Here is a 13,195-nt window from a genome sequence, read left to right on the forward strand (position 1 = left end):
CAAGCTTTTAGCTACAGTGACGTTCGCGAGTGAGTGTACGTTACTGAGATTGGCGCCAATTTTGGTTCCTGTTCCGTAAAACCTTACCCTACCTGTGATTGATTTCCTGAATCTCAAATGTATTCGGTTTATTGAACAAAAAAATGTCTTAAGTTGGAACATTTGATTGTGTAGATATTAGAGCATATCGTCATGAGAATAGTCTATAGAATGTCTGAACATAAATTTGTAACTCGTAGTGTTAGTAAGTAGTTGAGGCTACAATTTGAGTAGCCCAGAAAAAGCTTTTTCAATCGTAAAATTTGGAAATGATTTGCTCAGCAGCACAACTTCGATGCCCAACATTATGGAGCAAGGTCAAAGCTGTGAAGGCATTCCATTACCAGGTGGGGTAGAACGGTGCACGAATGGTTCGGGTGTTGCCTGTGGCAACGTTAAAAAGAGGTCGGAAAATTAGAAGCTGCGTAGTAAACCGGTAACCTTGTATCAACTCATTTAACCGTTTCGTTCTACCCGCTCTTCTTCGATGCTGCTCATTTCGTGTGGATGCGTATGGCTGTATGAGTATTTCCTCCTCACGCCCTTCCCCAATTTCCACCAACATCTTGCCGAACCCTTCTTAAGGGTGTACTTAACGGAGTGCGAGCGCTAGTAGCGTTGATTGTGTGGTGCCTTGTCGTGTCTCAGACCAACTCACCGTTTTACACGTCGCGCGTAGCTTGTGTGGCCGTCGTCACTCACGAGTCTACTCTTGGTTTACGGACAGGCTCTTGAGAAGCCTCCAACAATACCTGATATTCTTCACGTTCCTCTGAACTTTAGAACAGTGTCTTTTTCGTTCTTAATATTATGAGTGAAAAAAGCTTTTTTTAAATGTAAATTCTTAATGCTGAAGAATAACCCGCCAAAGGAATCCAGAGTTCTATGTTGTATAATATTTTTACATGCTTAATTGTGTTTAAAGAGGCATTTTAAATCAGGGTTAGTCTAACTAATGATAAATCTTAAGTGTATGGTAAAGAACACATTTTAGTACATTTATTACTGTTGTCTAGAACCTTCATGCTACACACTTTTGGCCCTCCTGCAATACTGATAGTATCTCCTCTGATAGAGGGTGTCTCAACCGGGTTTGATATATAACCACCCCTCTTGTTAGCAGGGTTGTTGTCACTCACTCTCACATAGCGACAGCGCGATTGTTGGAGAGCGTCCCCACATCAGCACTCTAATCGCTGTCGCCAGCATCATCGATGATGCATCATCGTCATCATCATCATTTCATCACGCACTGCGGTAACTCACGAGAGACGCACTTTCTTCTTTTTGTTGTCCTTCCACTTTTTCCTTTCGTTTGCCTTATCGGGCGTGGAGCGCACTCACGGCGATAGTGCTCTCTTCTCTCTTGCGCGCTGCTCCATCGCGTGAAGGCGCGCGTGATGCGACGTCGCGTCCAAAGATGGAGCACGCTTGAATGCGGATGGATGGATCGTGCGAAATTTGCCGCCGCCAAGCGTGCGTCGTAGACTAAATGCGCAATTTGCTCGACCGATTGTCGCTGACCCGACCGAAAGGGATGTTGTTCGCCAAGGTTGATCATGGATTAAATTGAATTCGGCCATCTTGTCGCTTTGTGGTCAGGAAATGAAGACGGCGATCAGGTAGATTATTATGGGTGCGATTTCACTTGCATGATGTTGTTCTTGATGCGAAATAATAGTTGGTAGTTTAGTTTGATTATAATTTTTAAATGAATTATATTCTTTTAAGTACTTTTTTTTAATTTGGACTGTGCAATACATTTCTCAAATATATTATCAACAGCATTGCCTTTTGAACAATTTAACAATTGAAGAATAAAATCCCAACCGAAAATTGAGTAAAGTTATCCCGTTTTTATTAAAAGATTGAATTCTTTCAAGTTCACTAGAGTTGCTTTAGGAATCACACGGATTCTGTGTGTAGTTAGCTATTTATAAGTTATTTATTATAGTTCTGCTGGGACAATAAAAATCCATCAATGGTGACACTTGCCATGGTAAAAACATATTCTGTATATTTAAGTTCAATAGATTCAATACAACAATTTGCTTGCTTCATCTGATTAATGTTTCTTCAGAAACTTTGAATCCTCCATAAATTTGTTATTTCTTTCTTACCTAAATTTATTCCGTATTCCAGATTATTCTATCCAGAATCAAGACAAGAACAAAATATATATTTAAAAAAAATAAAAGTACTACAAATTTTTATGTATCTTCTCTCTCTCTCTTCTTGGCTTTAACGACCTTACAGGTCACGCCGGCCATTTCTGGCTTACTAGACTTATTTTTACCACGTAGCCGGATAGTCAGTCCTTGCTACGGGGTCCGGATGGGATTTGAACCCGGTCCGGCCGTGTGGACTGGCGCCGTTTATCACATGCACCATCGGGCCGCCCCGATGTATGTATCTTATGTATCTTAAAATTTTTATTTACTCTTGAAGGTTCACAATTATCTTAAAAATATCTAGTTTTATATTTTAAATTCTTTTAAAAGCTGAATAAAGATTTGATTTTGTAATATTATTTTCACTAAAACTACCAGATCAGTCATTTCGACTGATCCAGATTCTTAGAATCATATGTTTTGGGTTACGCAATGCTCTCCCATTATCCTTGCAAAACTTTTCTATGTTATCCACCCAAAAATACATTTTTTCGAAATCTTACAAAAGCTTTTTATCTCTATTCATATTATCAATAACCTCTTTATGTAAAGTGCTTAATGACAAAACAATAACTAGACATTTTTAAACCAAGTTCCGGTAGAAAATCATCGAAGAAAATCCAATTTCTTACCACCGATGCGCTAACAAGATAGTGAGCGTAACGATCAAGAATTCAATATTACATTTCCGATCATTTCTAGCGGCTGGTGAATTGAAAAGATGAAACACCGAAGCAACAATAAGCCAAAGCGCATTTAACGATGCAGTTGCAGCTGTTGTTTGCCGGGCCCTGGTCCCTCTGGTACAAGCATGCCCGCCCGGGGGTCCTATTTTAAGCTTCGCACACAAAATTCAAGACACAATGCGTTTGATCTCGCATACACACTGCCGGCGCGCGCGCCTGGAAGGGAAATTGCGTTATCCACTGTGTCCGGAAAAGTCTTTCACGATAAACAGCGGGAAAAAATGTTTTTTTTTCCCCCCCGAATGTTTCGTAGCAGCCGTAGCGGATGACGGGAAGGTTGTTTCACCAGTGCCGTTGTCATCTAACGCAACTGAGTCTTGCCAACCGCAACTTCTTGTTGTGTTCATCCCGAAAAGACGGATGCACGAGTGTTTTTCCCCCATTTTTCCCCGGGACTCATTTGTCTTCACGTCTGGCTTCAACTCATCGTCACCCTCTACCCCACCCCCCCCCCTTTTTCTCCCTTTTGTTCCGTGCTCTATCGGCGTGCTGTGGCAGTCTTTTCCGTTTCCCACCCCCCCGTACGTCTGGTTTCGCTTCCTTCGCCTCCCGCTTCAATAGCACGCATTTTTCCTCCGGCAATGGAATCTCGTCCCCGGTGTTGCGCCCGACCAAAAGAAAATCTTTCGTAAATGTTGTGCTTGATCTCGCGCACGAGCACCCCCATGGACTGCAACGGAACTGTGTGTGCATTCCGATGCATGCAACTGCAGTGTCATCGCAGTGTACGCACTTTCCACAAAAAAAAGGGGAACGGAAACGTTCACGTCCGTTTGCGATCGTTAATAGAGGTGGCGGGATGTGTTGGGTTCTTGTGTTGCGGGAAGTTAAAAATAGGAAAAACCACGCGACAGCCGAAGATGCAGTGGATGAGACACAAAAAAAAGGATCCCCCTCGAATTTTCGAATTTCCTTCGCGCGGGTTCCGTTGTAGTAGCAATAACCCCCCAGACACACACTGGGCGTTTATCGTTGGACAATTTTTCCGTCCGTCAGGGGCATTCTCTGGGGTCGTTCGCCCTGTGTTCGCCCGTGTGTTAATATCGGGTAGGGGCGGCAAAGACCGGGAATACGAAACCATTTTTGGCTGTTCCATCTCGCACGGTAATGATCGCGTTAGGTAAATGCAACTATTGCACAGAAGGGGCAGAAAGAGCATATTGATTGCATTAGTTTGGAAACGATTTTGGGGGAAAACACACACACACGGGGCGCGTCGTCCCGTTCTGTCGTCTGTGACAGGTCGCATTTTCTATTCTTAAACGTGTACCCAGCCCAAAAACCGTTTCAACTACGGTTTCAGCATTATTGAACGTTGCGTCTAATAGGTTGCAATTCGTGCGTAATAAGATTTGGGGGAACGGAATGATCCTGTTCCGGGGCGATGATTATTTTAAATCTTTTTGTCACCAGAATTGCGACCAGGCGAGGGAGACATGGTTTGTGTTTAAACCCACCCCATGTTTGGTGCTGCTGAAAAATAATCGCCGTAAAGCATTTCAAACGTGTTGATTCCAAGACGGGATGGATTCTGCCCATACATGCGACACACGGGGGGACGTGTGTGTCCAAAACTGTTGAAATACCAATTTCTTAACGGCGAGAGACAAATGGTAATTGAGAGTTGGAGAATCTTCCAAAACAAAACAAGAAAAAAAACGGTTTTAAAATTTACAACTTTAAAGCCTTTGTTAAATGGTACCTAAACTATCGCCCCCCTTTATTGTTGGTTGATTGCACGCTTTAATGGTGATAGTTTTCGATCTAATTCAAACATTAAAGCTATTTAAAGCTCGTGATGCATTCTATGTAATGACTCTCCAAATCGTATAAAGCTGTTTGAATGATTTTTCTCGGGATCATTGATAAACCTTTTAATTTTTGGTGCAATTGTATGTACCTACTCTGTTCATACGCTTATCTACATGTTTTTTGGGTTTAATTTACTTTTTTGTTGGTGGATATTGCTTTTGTTTCAGCACTGTTTTGATTTATTTTATTTATATAATGTTTTCGTAGTGTTACATATAGTTTGTATCGTATTTTGCGTCTTACAAGTCGATTTAACTGATATTTTATTGTATGGGTTGTACATCCTTACAATTCCTCTTATTATTTGATCATAAGTTTCATTAGGAAATAACATTATTCTAACGATATTTATAATCTTTCTCTAGCTGTAAATATCCAAACAATGTTTGAACTCGTAGACATTCTCCAGGTTACAGTCTGACTTGTCAAATTGAACTTCGAAGAATTCCAAGCAATATACGAAACTTTTCTGTTTGTCCATACGTCAAACGTCTTTTCTCGCCCTTTTTTTTACAATACATCCTTTCTCCCCGGCCCTTATCCTTAGTAAAAAATTCACATACAAACCGCGATGCTTGGCAAAAGCATCCGTAATCGTTTTCCTGATTACGTCAGATGTCATCCTGTTGCTAAACTAGCTGAAGCTGGCGGCCAGTCAGGTTCGCTTCGGTTGGTCACATTTCTGTTTTATCCGCCACGGGCTTTTGCCTTTCTGACATGGCTAAACTTTTTTGTGTTAAAGTTGATTGGAATTCACGACTTCTTTTGCATCGTTTTACCGATGCCGGGTAAAACGATATGCCACAATGTGATAGGATCGTTGGTTTTTCGTTTTATATTACCGGCAACAAGTTTGCAATGGTGGTTCTCGTGAAGGTTCATTTTCTTTTGTTTCCCTTAAATTTTCCCTTAAATTTTATCATTAATACATCTTATTGAAGCAAAACGATTAGGTTTAATAATTCCTTACATTTTAAGTCGAATATCGATCAATAAACAAATGTTACAATATCTACTCCGATCAATTGAATGTATATTTAAAAGCAAATCGATTCTTCAATATATTTTTCACGATCTATTTCAACAAATTTTCTCTCTACCTTAGCTTCTAATCAATTTTCTTCCAATTTCGGAACTTCGTGTGTTTATCCTTACATTTTTCTCCGTCTACCTTTTTTCCGACACCTCTCAAACTCATAATTAGTAAATTATATTCAACAGTTGAGCCTGCTCGTATAAAAAAAAGCCCCTAATTTAACGATCCTTTGCCGAAATAGCCTTGAAAAGTGTGGCGTAAAACGTAGAAAAAGCTCCACCAGCAGCAAGCTCTCCGTTCCACGATGGCGACCCGCGGCTCCCATTTTGTTTTTTCGCCGTCAACGCTTGCGCCATTTGCCGCGTCCCTTCCCAGGGGGCAGTGTGTGCGGGTGCGTCTCGCACGGTTGCGGTACGTTCGTTGTCCGCTCTCCGCCGAAGGAAGCGTACGTTTTGCGAAATCTCAACATGGGGAGAAAAAAAAATCCACTCACATACGAACATTTTCGTACGGTGAGTTCGTGTGCTCCACCGAATATCATCATCCCCCCAAAAAGGTACTCTAAGGTTTTCGCTATCTTGCTCATTTAAATGGCAACATTAGCAACAACTGAGAGCGAACGAATGAAATGGAACATTTCATGCAAGCAAAGCCACCCTCTCTGCCTACGCACGCACACACATTTAATGAATGTGTATTATTTGCGAACACCGCCCCATTGAGTGCCCGATTGTGGATGCAAAGGGGGGTTGGGGGGGGGGGGGGGGGGGGTGTTGCGTGGAAGGGTGTGAAAGGGGTGTTTTGGGGCGATAACGTACCCCACTCAAGGCAAACGTAAATGAGTAGCGCTCATTCGTACGCGTAACTTTCATTTTGTTTTTGCGTATTTTGCGTATCTGCTCGCGGGATGTCCCATATCTCGCGTGTTGCGTCTGATAGTAAGAGAGAGAGAGAGCGACAGATTGCAAGAGAATGAGAGATGGGTTTTTGTTGTCGCGAAATTGTGTGTGTGCGTATTTTTTTTATATTTCTTAATTTTTTTTTTTTGGTGCCATTCGAACTGTGGATGCGTACCTGAGTTACAGCAAAGAGAGCAGCCATCGCGAAAAGGGAAGGCTCTCGCGAAATCTAACAAAAAAAATAGAGGAGCCAAACAACCTCTCGCGAAATTTCGCACACAAGCTACTCGTACTGGCACGAATGGAGAATACTATCGATGACAGCACTTTTTCCACGACCGATAGAAGGAACAACAACAACAACAGCAACAAAAACAACATAATTCTCAACCACCCCTTAACGATAAAACCAACTGTGTGACTTTGTAAGAAAGCCGGGTATGTGCGAGAGCGAAGACGCATTCATCATCATGTGATGGAATTTTCGATGCTTTACCAAGACGAAGGAAGAAATCATCTCACCGATGTCGTTGTATTTTGATAAAAATTGATCAATTATGTCACAAGAGATCAAAAATCGGTAAAAATGAATCATTTTCATTCTAATTAGTTTCTGTATTTGTGAAAAAAAATTGCAACTTCTTCAATTTTTCTTGCTTCTTTTGTTAGTTAATTTTTATTCTATTATCAATAGTGTGTAACAAGGCAAAAAATTACAATTTCTTTAAGTTTTACAAACTTTCTACAGGAAACACTTTCAGTTAAGGCAGCAATTGGACTGGAATTTGTGTTTTTTTGTTGCGTTACTGTACGCTAAACAAGACGGGCCACACGCGCGGCCTTATCGCATCATCCAAGCACATTACAACTGTACCATGCTTCTTGCACGTCCACCGTTTACCTTGCCGGCAAGCTGTACTACGCTCCCGTAGTATCGATCTGTTTTAGTCATAATGTCGTTGTATAGCTCTGTCCCAAAACCCGCGGCTACTTTGGGTGTAGCTGTGTAGTGGTGGCAGCAGTATACGAGTGTCAGATGTGGGTGCAAGGAACTCACAAGTAGCGCGTAACAGTGACATTGATAAAAAGTTGTTTGGATTCGCTGGGCGCGACGACGACAATTCGCAAGGTGGTGAAGCATCTCCCACGAATATGAGGAGAGTAAGTAAAAAAAAAGGTGCGAGCGACATCTCGCGGTTTTTACGCAAGATGCTTGTCTTCGGTCGCCTTTCGGCCTGACTCTCTCTTCTCTCTGTTCTTCTCTCTGCAATTGATGAGAATATAGTGCGTAGCTGAGGTTGATTTTGCGAACCGGTGTTGCGGATTTTCTTCTCTATTTCAGCAACCTTTTTTTTTGCTTGCTATGGATTCCCCTCGTGTGGCCTCCGCTGGTTAATCTCTGTCGCGGATAGGATTTTAACGACGCCATTTCGAACGTCTATGGTGGCCCGCATGGGTTACGCTTGATAAGCTGCTTCGGCAAATTAAAGTTCAGTTTCTATTGAACCAGCCTGGTATGGTACGCATTGATCCAAAATGGGGCCGAAAATGGGGCGAAAAAAGAAGCACAAGACATAATGTTTTACGATTGAAACCATCGCACAAACACTGAGGAAATCACTACGGCCATTGTTGTACTTTCGTGCATGACGCAAGGATCTCGAACATCCTTAAAGGTTAGAAAATGGTTCTTCCCACAGTCTTCATCAAAAGCGATCCTTCCGCCGTACTGCAAGTGACCAAGATATTGCGCGCATGTCTTTCTGCTACTCCACCTGCTGGATCTTACCTACATTCGGGGGTGTTTGGAAGAATTTTCCTTTGCAATGAAGCTTCCCATGCAAGAGAAAAAAAAAGAAATGAAGCAACATTTCAGACCTTCGCAACAACCTTCTCCAACCGAGGACCGGTACCGGGCGTTGGCTTGGCAATACTTGCAGCACGAAACGTATCATCATCATTGAAAAGCATATGGTTCGTAGACAGAAATTGCTCAGATTTCTATCCTGATATTTTTGTGTCCTATTCATTATCATCTTGCAGATAAAAATATGGATTAGAGCTTTAATATTCCGCATTTTTAACTTGAAAAATATCTTGTCATTTGAACTTTACGACATTGCCACAACTCAAAGTTGTCACATCTTTATAATTAATAATTAAAAACTTTAAAAATCTCTAAATTCTGAATGTAATTAGAACTGATATTCGAGCTATTAGCGAAATATGTCAAGTAAAGACAAACAATTTCAACGGTAAAGATACCAAGATGACCTAAAAAGAGTAGATAATCAACCTTTTAACCAAGGTCGTCTATTATCACATGAAAGTTGAAAAAAAAAACAATTTGTCGAATTGTCATTTTATTATAACACCAATCTTAATTAAGAAACACTGAAATATTAATAACGAAAATTTTATCAACGTATCAGACACAATCATAGAAGAAATTAAATCAAACGCTCATCACTCTTGGTCACTTTGTACAGGTTCATTGAATTGTGTACCATTTTCATTATTTTTTTTTCAACTAGTTCACTTTTTTGCACTATCCATTTACGGCAATCTGATGCAGATCCGGCACACCAAATTCCAAACTTAAATCACTCCGTCGCTGCCGATCGTGGTCCAGCAGTAGACCACCTTCCTGGAAGTGATCATCGGATCGTACCGGCACCGACCGTACCAACAACACAGGCGATGCACCACTTCTCCTCTGACTGAGGAATGCATTCCTATTTCGATTCTTTTCGACCTCGGCTATAGGTTGTGTGTGTGTGTTTGTGGCTTGGTGATCACGGTGCAGTGTGCCGCAGGGGTATGTGTGTTGAGCAGGGGAATGCAACGGAAAACAACTTGCCGTCCTCCGACACATGGATGATGTTGGTGTCTCTGTGACAAACCCTTCAACCTGTTCCATCTTTTTCAACGCGCAAATGGTAGTTGGTGTGCGAGAGAGAATGGGAATGAGAAATGAAAAACATCCACGAAAGGACCTATCTTTTCACTGATGCACTATCTGCTGATGGTGACGGTTTTACGCAATCTTAGAACAAAAACCTACTCCTCTTCTCAGTTACATTCTCGGCAGTGGATTGCGGGAAAGGTGACTAAATGTAGCAAAGGAAAAATCGAACTACTTTATTCATTCATGTAGAAAGGGAACCACACGCGAACAAAAACATTGCAACATCACCACCAGCCAGCAAAAGGAAGCTCTCCGAGAAGGAAATGCATAGTTTGGAATGCGGCCGGTGTATGTGTGGTTTTCCTTCTCTCACCGCAGCTATGTTCCCCGTGCATGCCGTCAGATGCAGTCCCGTCCTGTTGGTTCTCCAATCTACCTACTCTAGGAATTGGACAATTGTGTGATAGGGAAGCATATCACAAAAAAAGAAACGAACTTAAATGAAACGGAAAAAATAGAAAGATGCAACAGCATCTCTATTCTTCTGCCGACTGGAAGAACGCAACGCAACCTGACTTGTACTCCGTTTTTTTTTCTTCGATTTCCTAGCAACTTCGTCCCCGTGCGTCCCATCCGTCCCAAAACGCTGGAATGCGGTGTTCCCTTTCGGGTTCCGGAATTTCTCGGCAAGAGCGGGAAAGAATAAATATAAATAAAAAAATATAAACGAAAAGAAAAGAGGTTTCCAGTTTCTATTCTTCTGTTATTTGGTGGCAATGCAGTTTGCCGCATTTGCTGCACCACTTCGTCATTATTGCTGCCGCTGCTGCCGCTGCTGCTGTTGCTGGAGCGCACTTTTATTTACTCTTTATGTTGTTGTTTTTTATCTCCCTTTTACCATTCTTTACTGTTGATATAATATGTGTTTTTTTTTTCGGTGGAACGACCCCAATGTCTCGGGTCCTCTGGCGGCCCTCCGGTACTACGGTGAAATTCACGCAAGAGAGGGAGTACATCGAGAGACTTACATGGTGATGCTTAAGAATGCAGAAGCGCATTCGTCGATAAAGTGCATTCGGAAACGTCAGCGGCTTACGTCAATTAGACAACTATAAGTCAAAAGAATTCTTTGTTTGGCTTCTATGCTCCTTTACTTCTATGCGATTGTTTTGTTTGAGGGGGTATTTTTCTTTGGGTTTTTTGTTTTTTCCAGAACCATAATAAGTTACCAACATTCCACTATAAAATATTATATCTGTCGTCAAAAAGTTCTATAGAGAATTGTACGTTAAAATGAATGTAGGAGAAATATGAGAGGAAAAACCTTACTTTGAGTTCACTATTCTGGATGATCTCTTGATGATGATCTCTGATGAAATCTTATCTTAATAAATCTCATCTGCTATAAAATTAACTGTCATTGAGTTTTGTAAAATTAACAAAATCTTTTTTCTTTTATTTTCAGGTTTGTTGTTATTTTAAATACACTTCAAAAGAACGTTAACTCAACTAAGTTATGTGTAGTAAGTAACAAATACTTGATATTGAATTATTTTGGACATTCATTGTTTCAATTTCTAATACCTGTTTGAGCTATTTGTAATCCTAAAATGAGTAGAAGAACATCTTTGTAAAATTGATGTTAAACTTTCATTTTCCAAACCTTTTCATGTGAATCCATAGTGTCCGTTGATTTCATACGACGATGATTCAGTGGTTGTTTCCGCTCTGTATTGAACACTACTAACACTAGTAACGGGCAAAGCGCGCGCGCTCTGTTGCTATAAACATCCGTTTCATGAGGAAAGAAAAAAAACCTTTTCACATGTTAGAACGAAGGGTGGTTTTGTGGTTCCAGCAAAGGAAAATGCTCTCACATTTTCCGACCAATACACTCTCGCAGACTGAACTTCTCTCCATCTCCCGATCTAGTTCCTCTTCTCTCAGTATCAGGCGCACTTTGGGTGGAAAAATATCCTTTTTCGCATATAGAGAGAGAGAGAGAGAGCGCGCGCGTGAGAGGCGAGTTTGTTCGCCACAACCCCCGGTGGCTCCCCAATAGCAAAACTTGCCGGTAAAACATTGCGTTTAAGGAAAATAAAACCACACACACACATCGAGCCAAAAACGACATATTGTCGACGGATGGCGGGTGACGGATGGCAGGACTCGCCCCGGGGAAATGTGATGCAGCGCGCGGATTCTCGGTACCGCTCACAGTGTTTTCCTGATTCTTCTCGTGCGGTTGCAAAACTTGTTTATAGATAGTTTTCAAAATGCAAATAATCATTACAGTGAATTTTTTGCCGTTGTAAACACTCTTTCTAAACAATTGCTAATGGGGAGTTTTTTTTTGGGCAAACGAGTTTAAGGTGGTGTTGGTACTAAATGGTGGCTGCTTCTAAAATCAATAACTATAGTTTATGCTGTGAAAAGAAGAGTTCACATCGCAAAACTGCATCTATATGTGCGTTTAGTTTGTATATAGCGGAAGAATATTTACCGTCAAGATCGTGTCTCGTAACAGGATGCAGCGGAGATGCTGTCAAACTCGTCTAAGTGTTTGTGCGTCTTTATAAGTGTATGCGTGTTTACATAGACCGAATATGTTGTAAAGTACTTTAAAATGTCAAAAGCAAAGTGTAACTAAACTAACGCGAAACATGAAAATCATAAAATCTTTTTATATAATACGGCATGAAGATGGTGATGTGCATAATCTTCTAAACTACAAATTTGTTGTGGAAATTTAATTAGTCCATTATTTCAATCTGTTTACATGTATCTTGCTATTTGAACATTTATGTTACGTTGATTAAATATCTTTTTAAAATTAGGCCTTTGGTTTATCTTTCTTATTTATATAATTTATCTAAAAACCCGATTTGTAATGCCTGTTTTGGATAAATATTCCTCACAAACCAGTAGACGCTAGTTGGTGTTTGATTCCATCCACCTTACACTAGATAGGAAAGCAAAAGAAAAAAACAAATCGCCAAAAAATGTGAGCGAGAGAAACATTTCGGCACGGCTGGAGAGCGCACACGGCATTAACTTTCTCCAAAATGTGATAAATCAAAAAAGGAAAAATGAAAAGTGACTCACGGGGACGAAGGAAAAGAGCAGTCGCGCGACACGGTCCTCCTGCGAAAGGAGGCGACGACTTTCGGAGTATAATCGATAATTTTCCGACTGTTCAACCCATGGTCGTGCTCGCTCGTATGATGGAATGGAAAGCGGTGTATCGAGAGTTTTTCTCGTCCCAGCTCACCAGAATGCTTTTTTAGGTGTGGTTGTGATGGAAGTTAAAAGCAGGCGGGGGGTGGGATGAGGCAAATACTGGAAAGGAGAAGTAATTCCTGGAAAAGGAGCAGCAATTCCAGCAAAGGCTGTTGACGAAAAAAAGGATTCCACTATCTGTCAGAAAGGGAGCATCGAAATGCATAGCAAAAATGTTGAGTTTGATTTTATTTTGTAAAAGAGACTCTTATTTTGCGATAAAAATAAAATAGAGTGATTGACCATTAGTTCGAAAAAAATAGACCGAATAAAACGTATCTGTATCGAACAAATGTGTTTAAATC

General features: G+C 41.0%; 1 protein-coding gene across 2 annotated transcripts in view; it reads left to right on the top strand.

Annotated features, from left to right (window-relative positions):
* LOC125771128 (serine/threonine-protein phosphatase 4 regulatory subunit 1-like) overlaps positions 1-13,195 on the top strand; it is a 103,443-nt gene that overhangs the window by 38,126 nt on the left and 52,122 nt on the right. Inside the window, exon 1 of one of the 2 annotated variants that reach the window (XM_049441458.1) lies at positions 11,356-12,078. The exons of the other annotated variant lie outside the window; for it this stretch is intronic. The gene's annotated coding sequence lies outside the window, so the exon portion shown is untranslated. Of the gene's footprint in view, positions 1-11,355; positions 12,079-13,195 lie in introns of those variants that run through there. 2 annotated transcript variants of the gene reach the window in all.

The sequence above is a fragment of the Anopheles funestus genome, chromosome 3RL (genome assembly GCF_943734845.2).
Source record: "Anopheles funestus chromosome 3RL, idAnoFuneDA-416_04, whole genome shotgun sequence".
NCBI classification, from domain to species: domain Eukaryota; kingdom Metazoa; phylum Arthropoda; class Insecta; order Diptera; family Culicidae; genus Anopheles; species Anopheles funestus.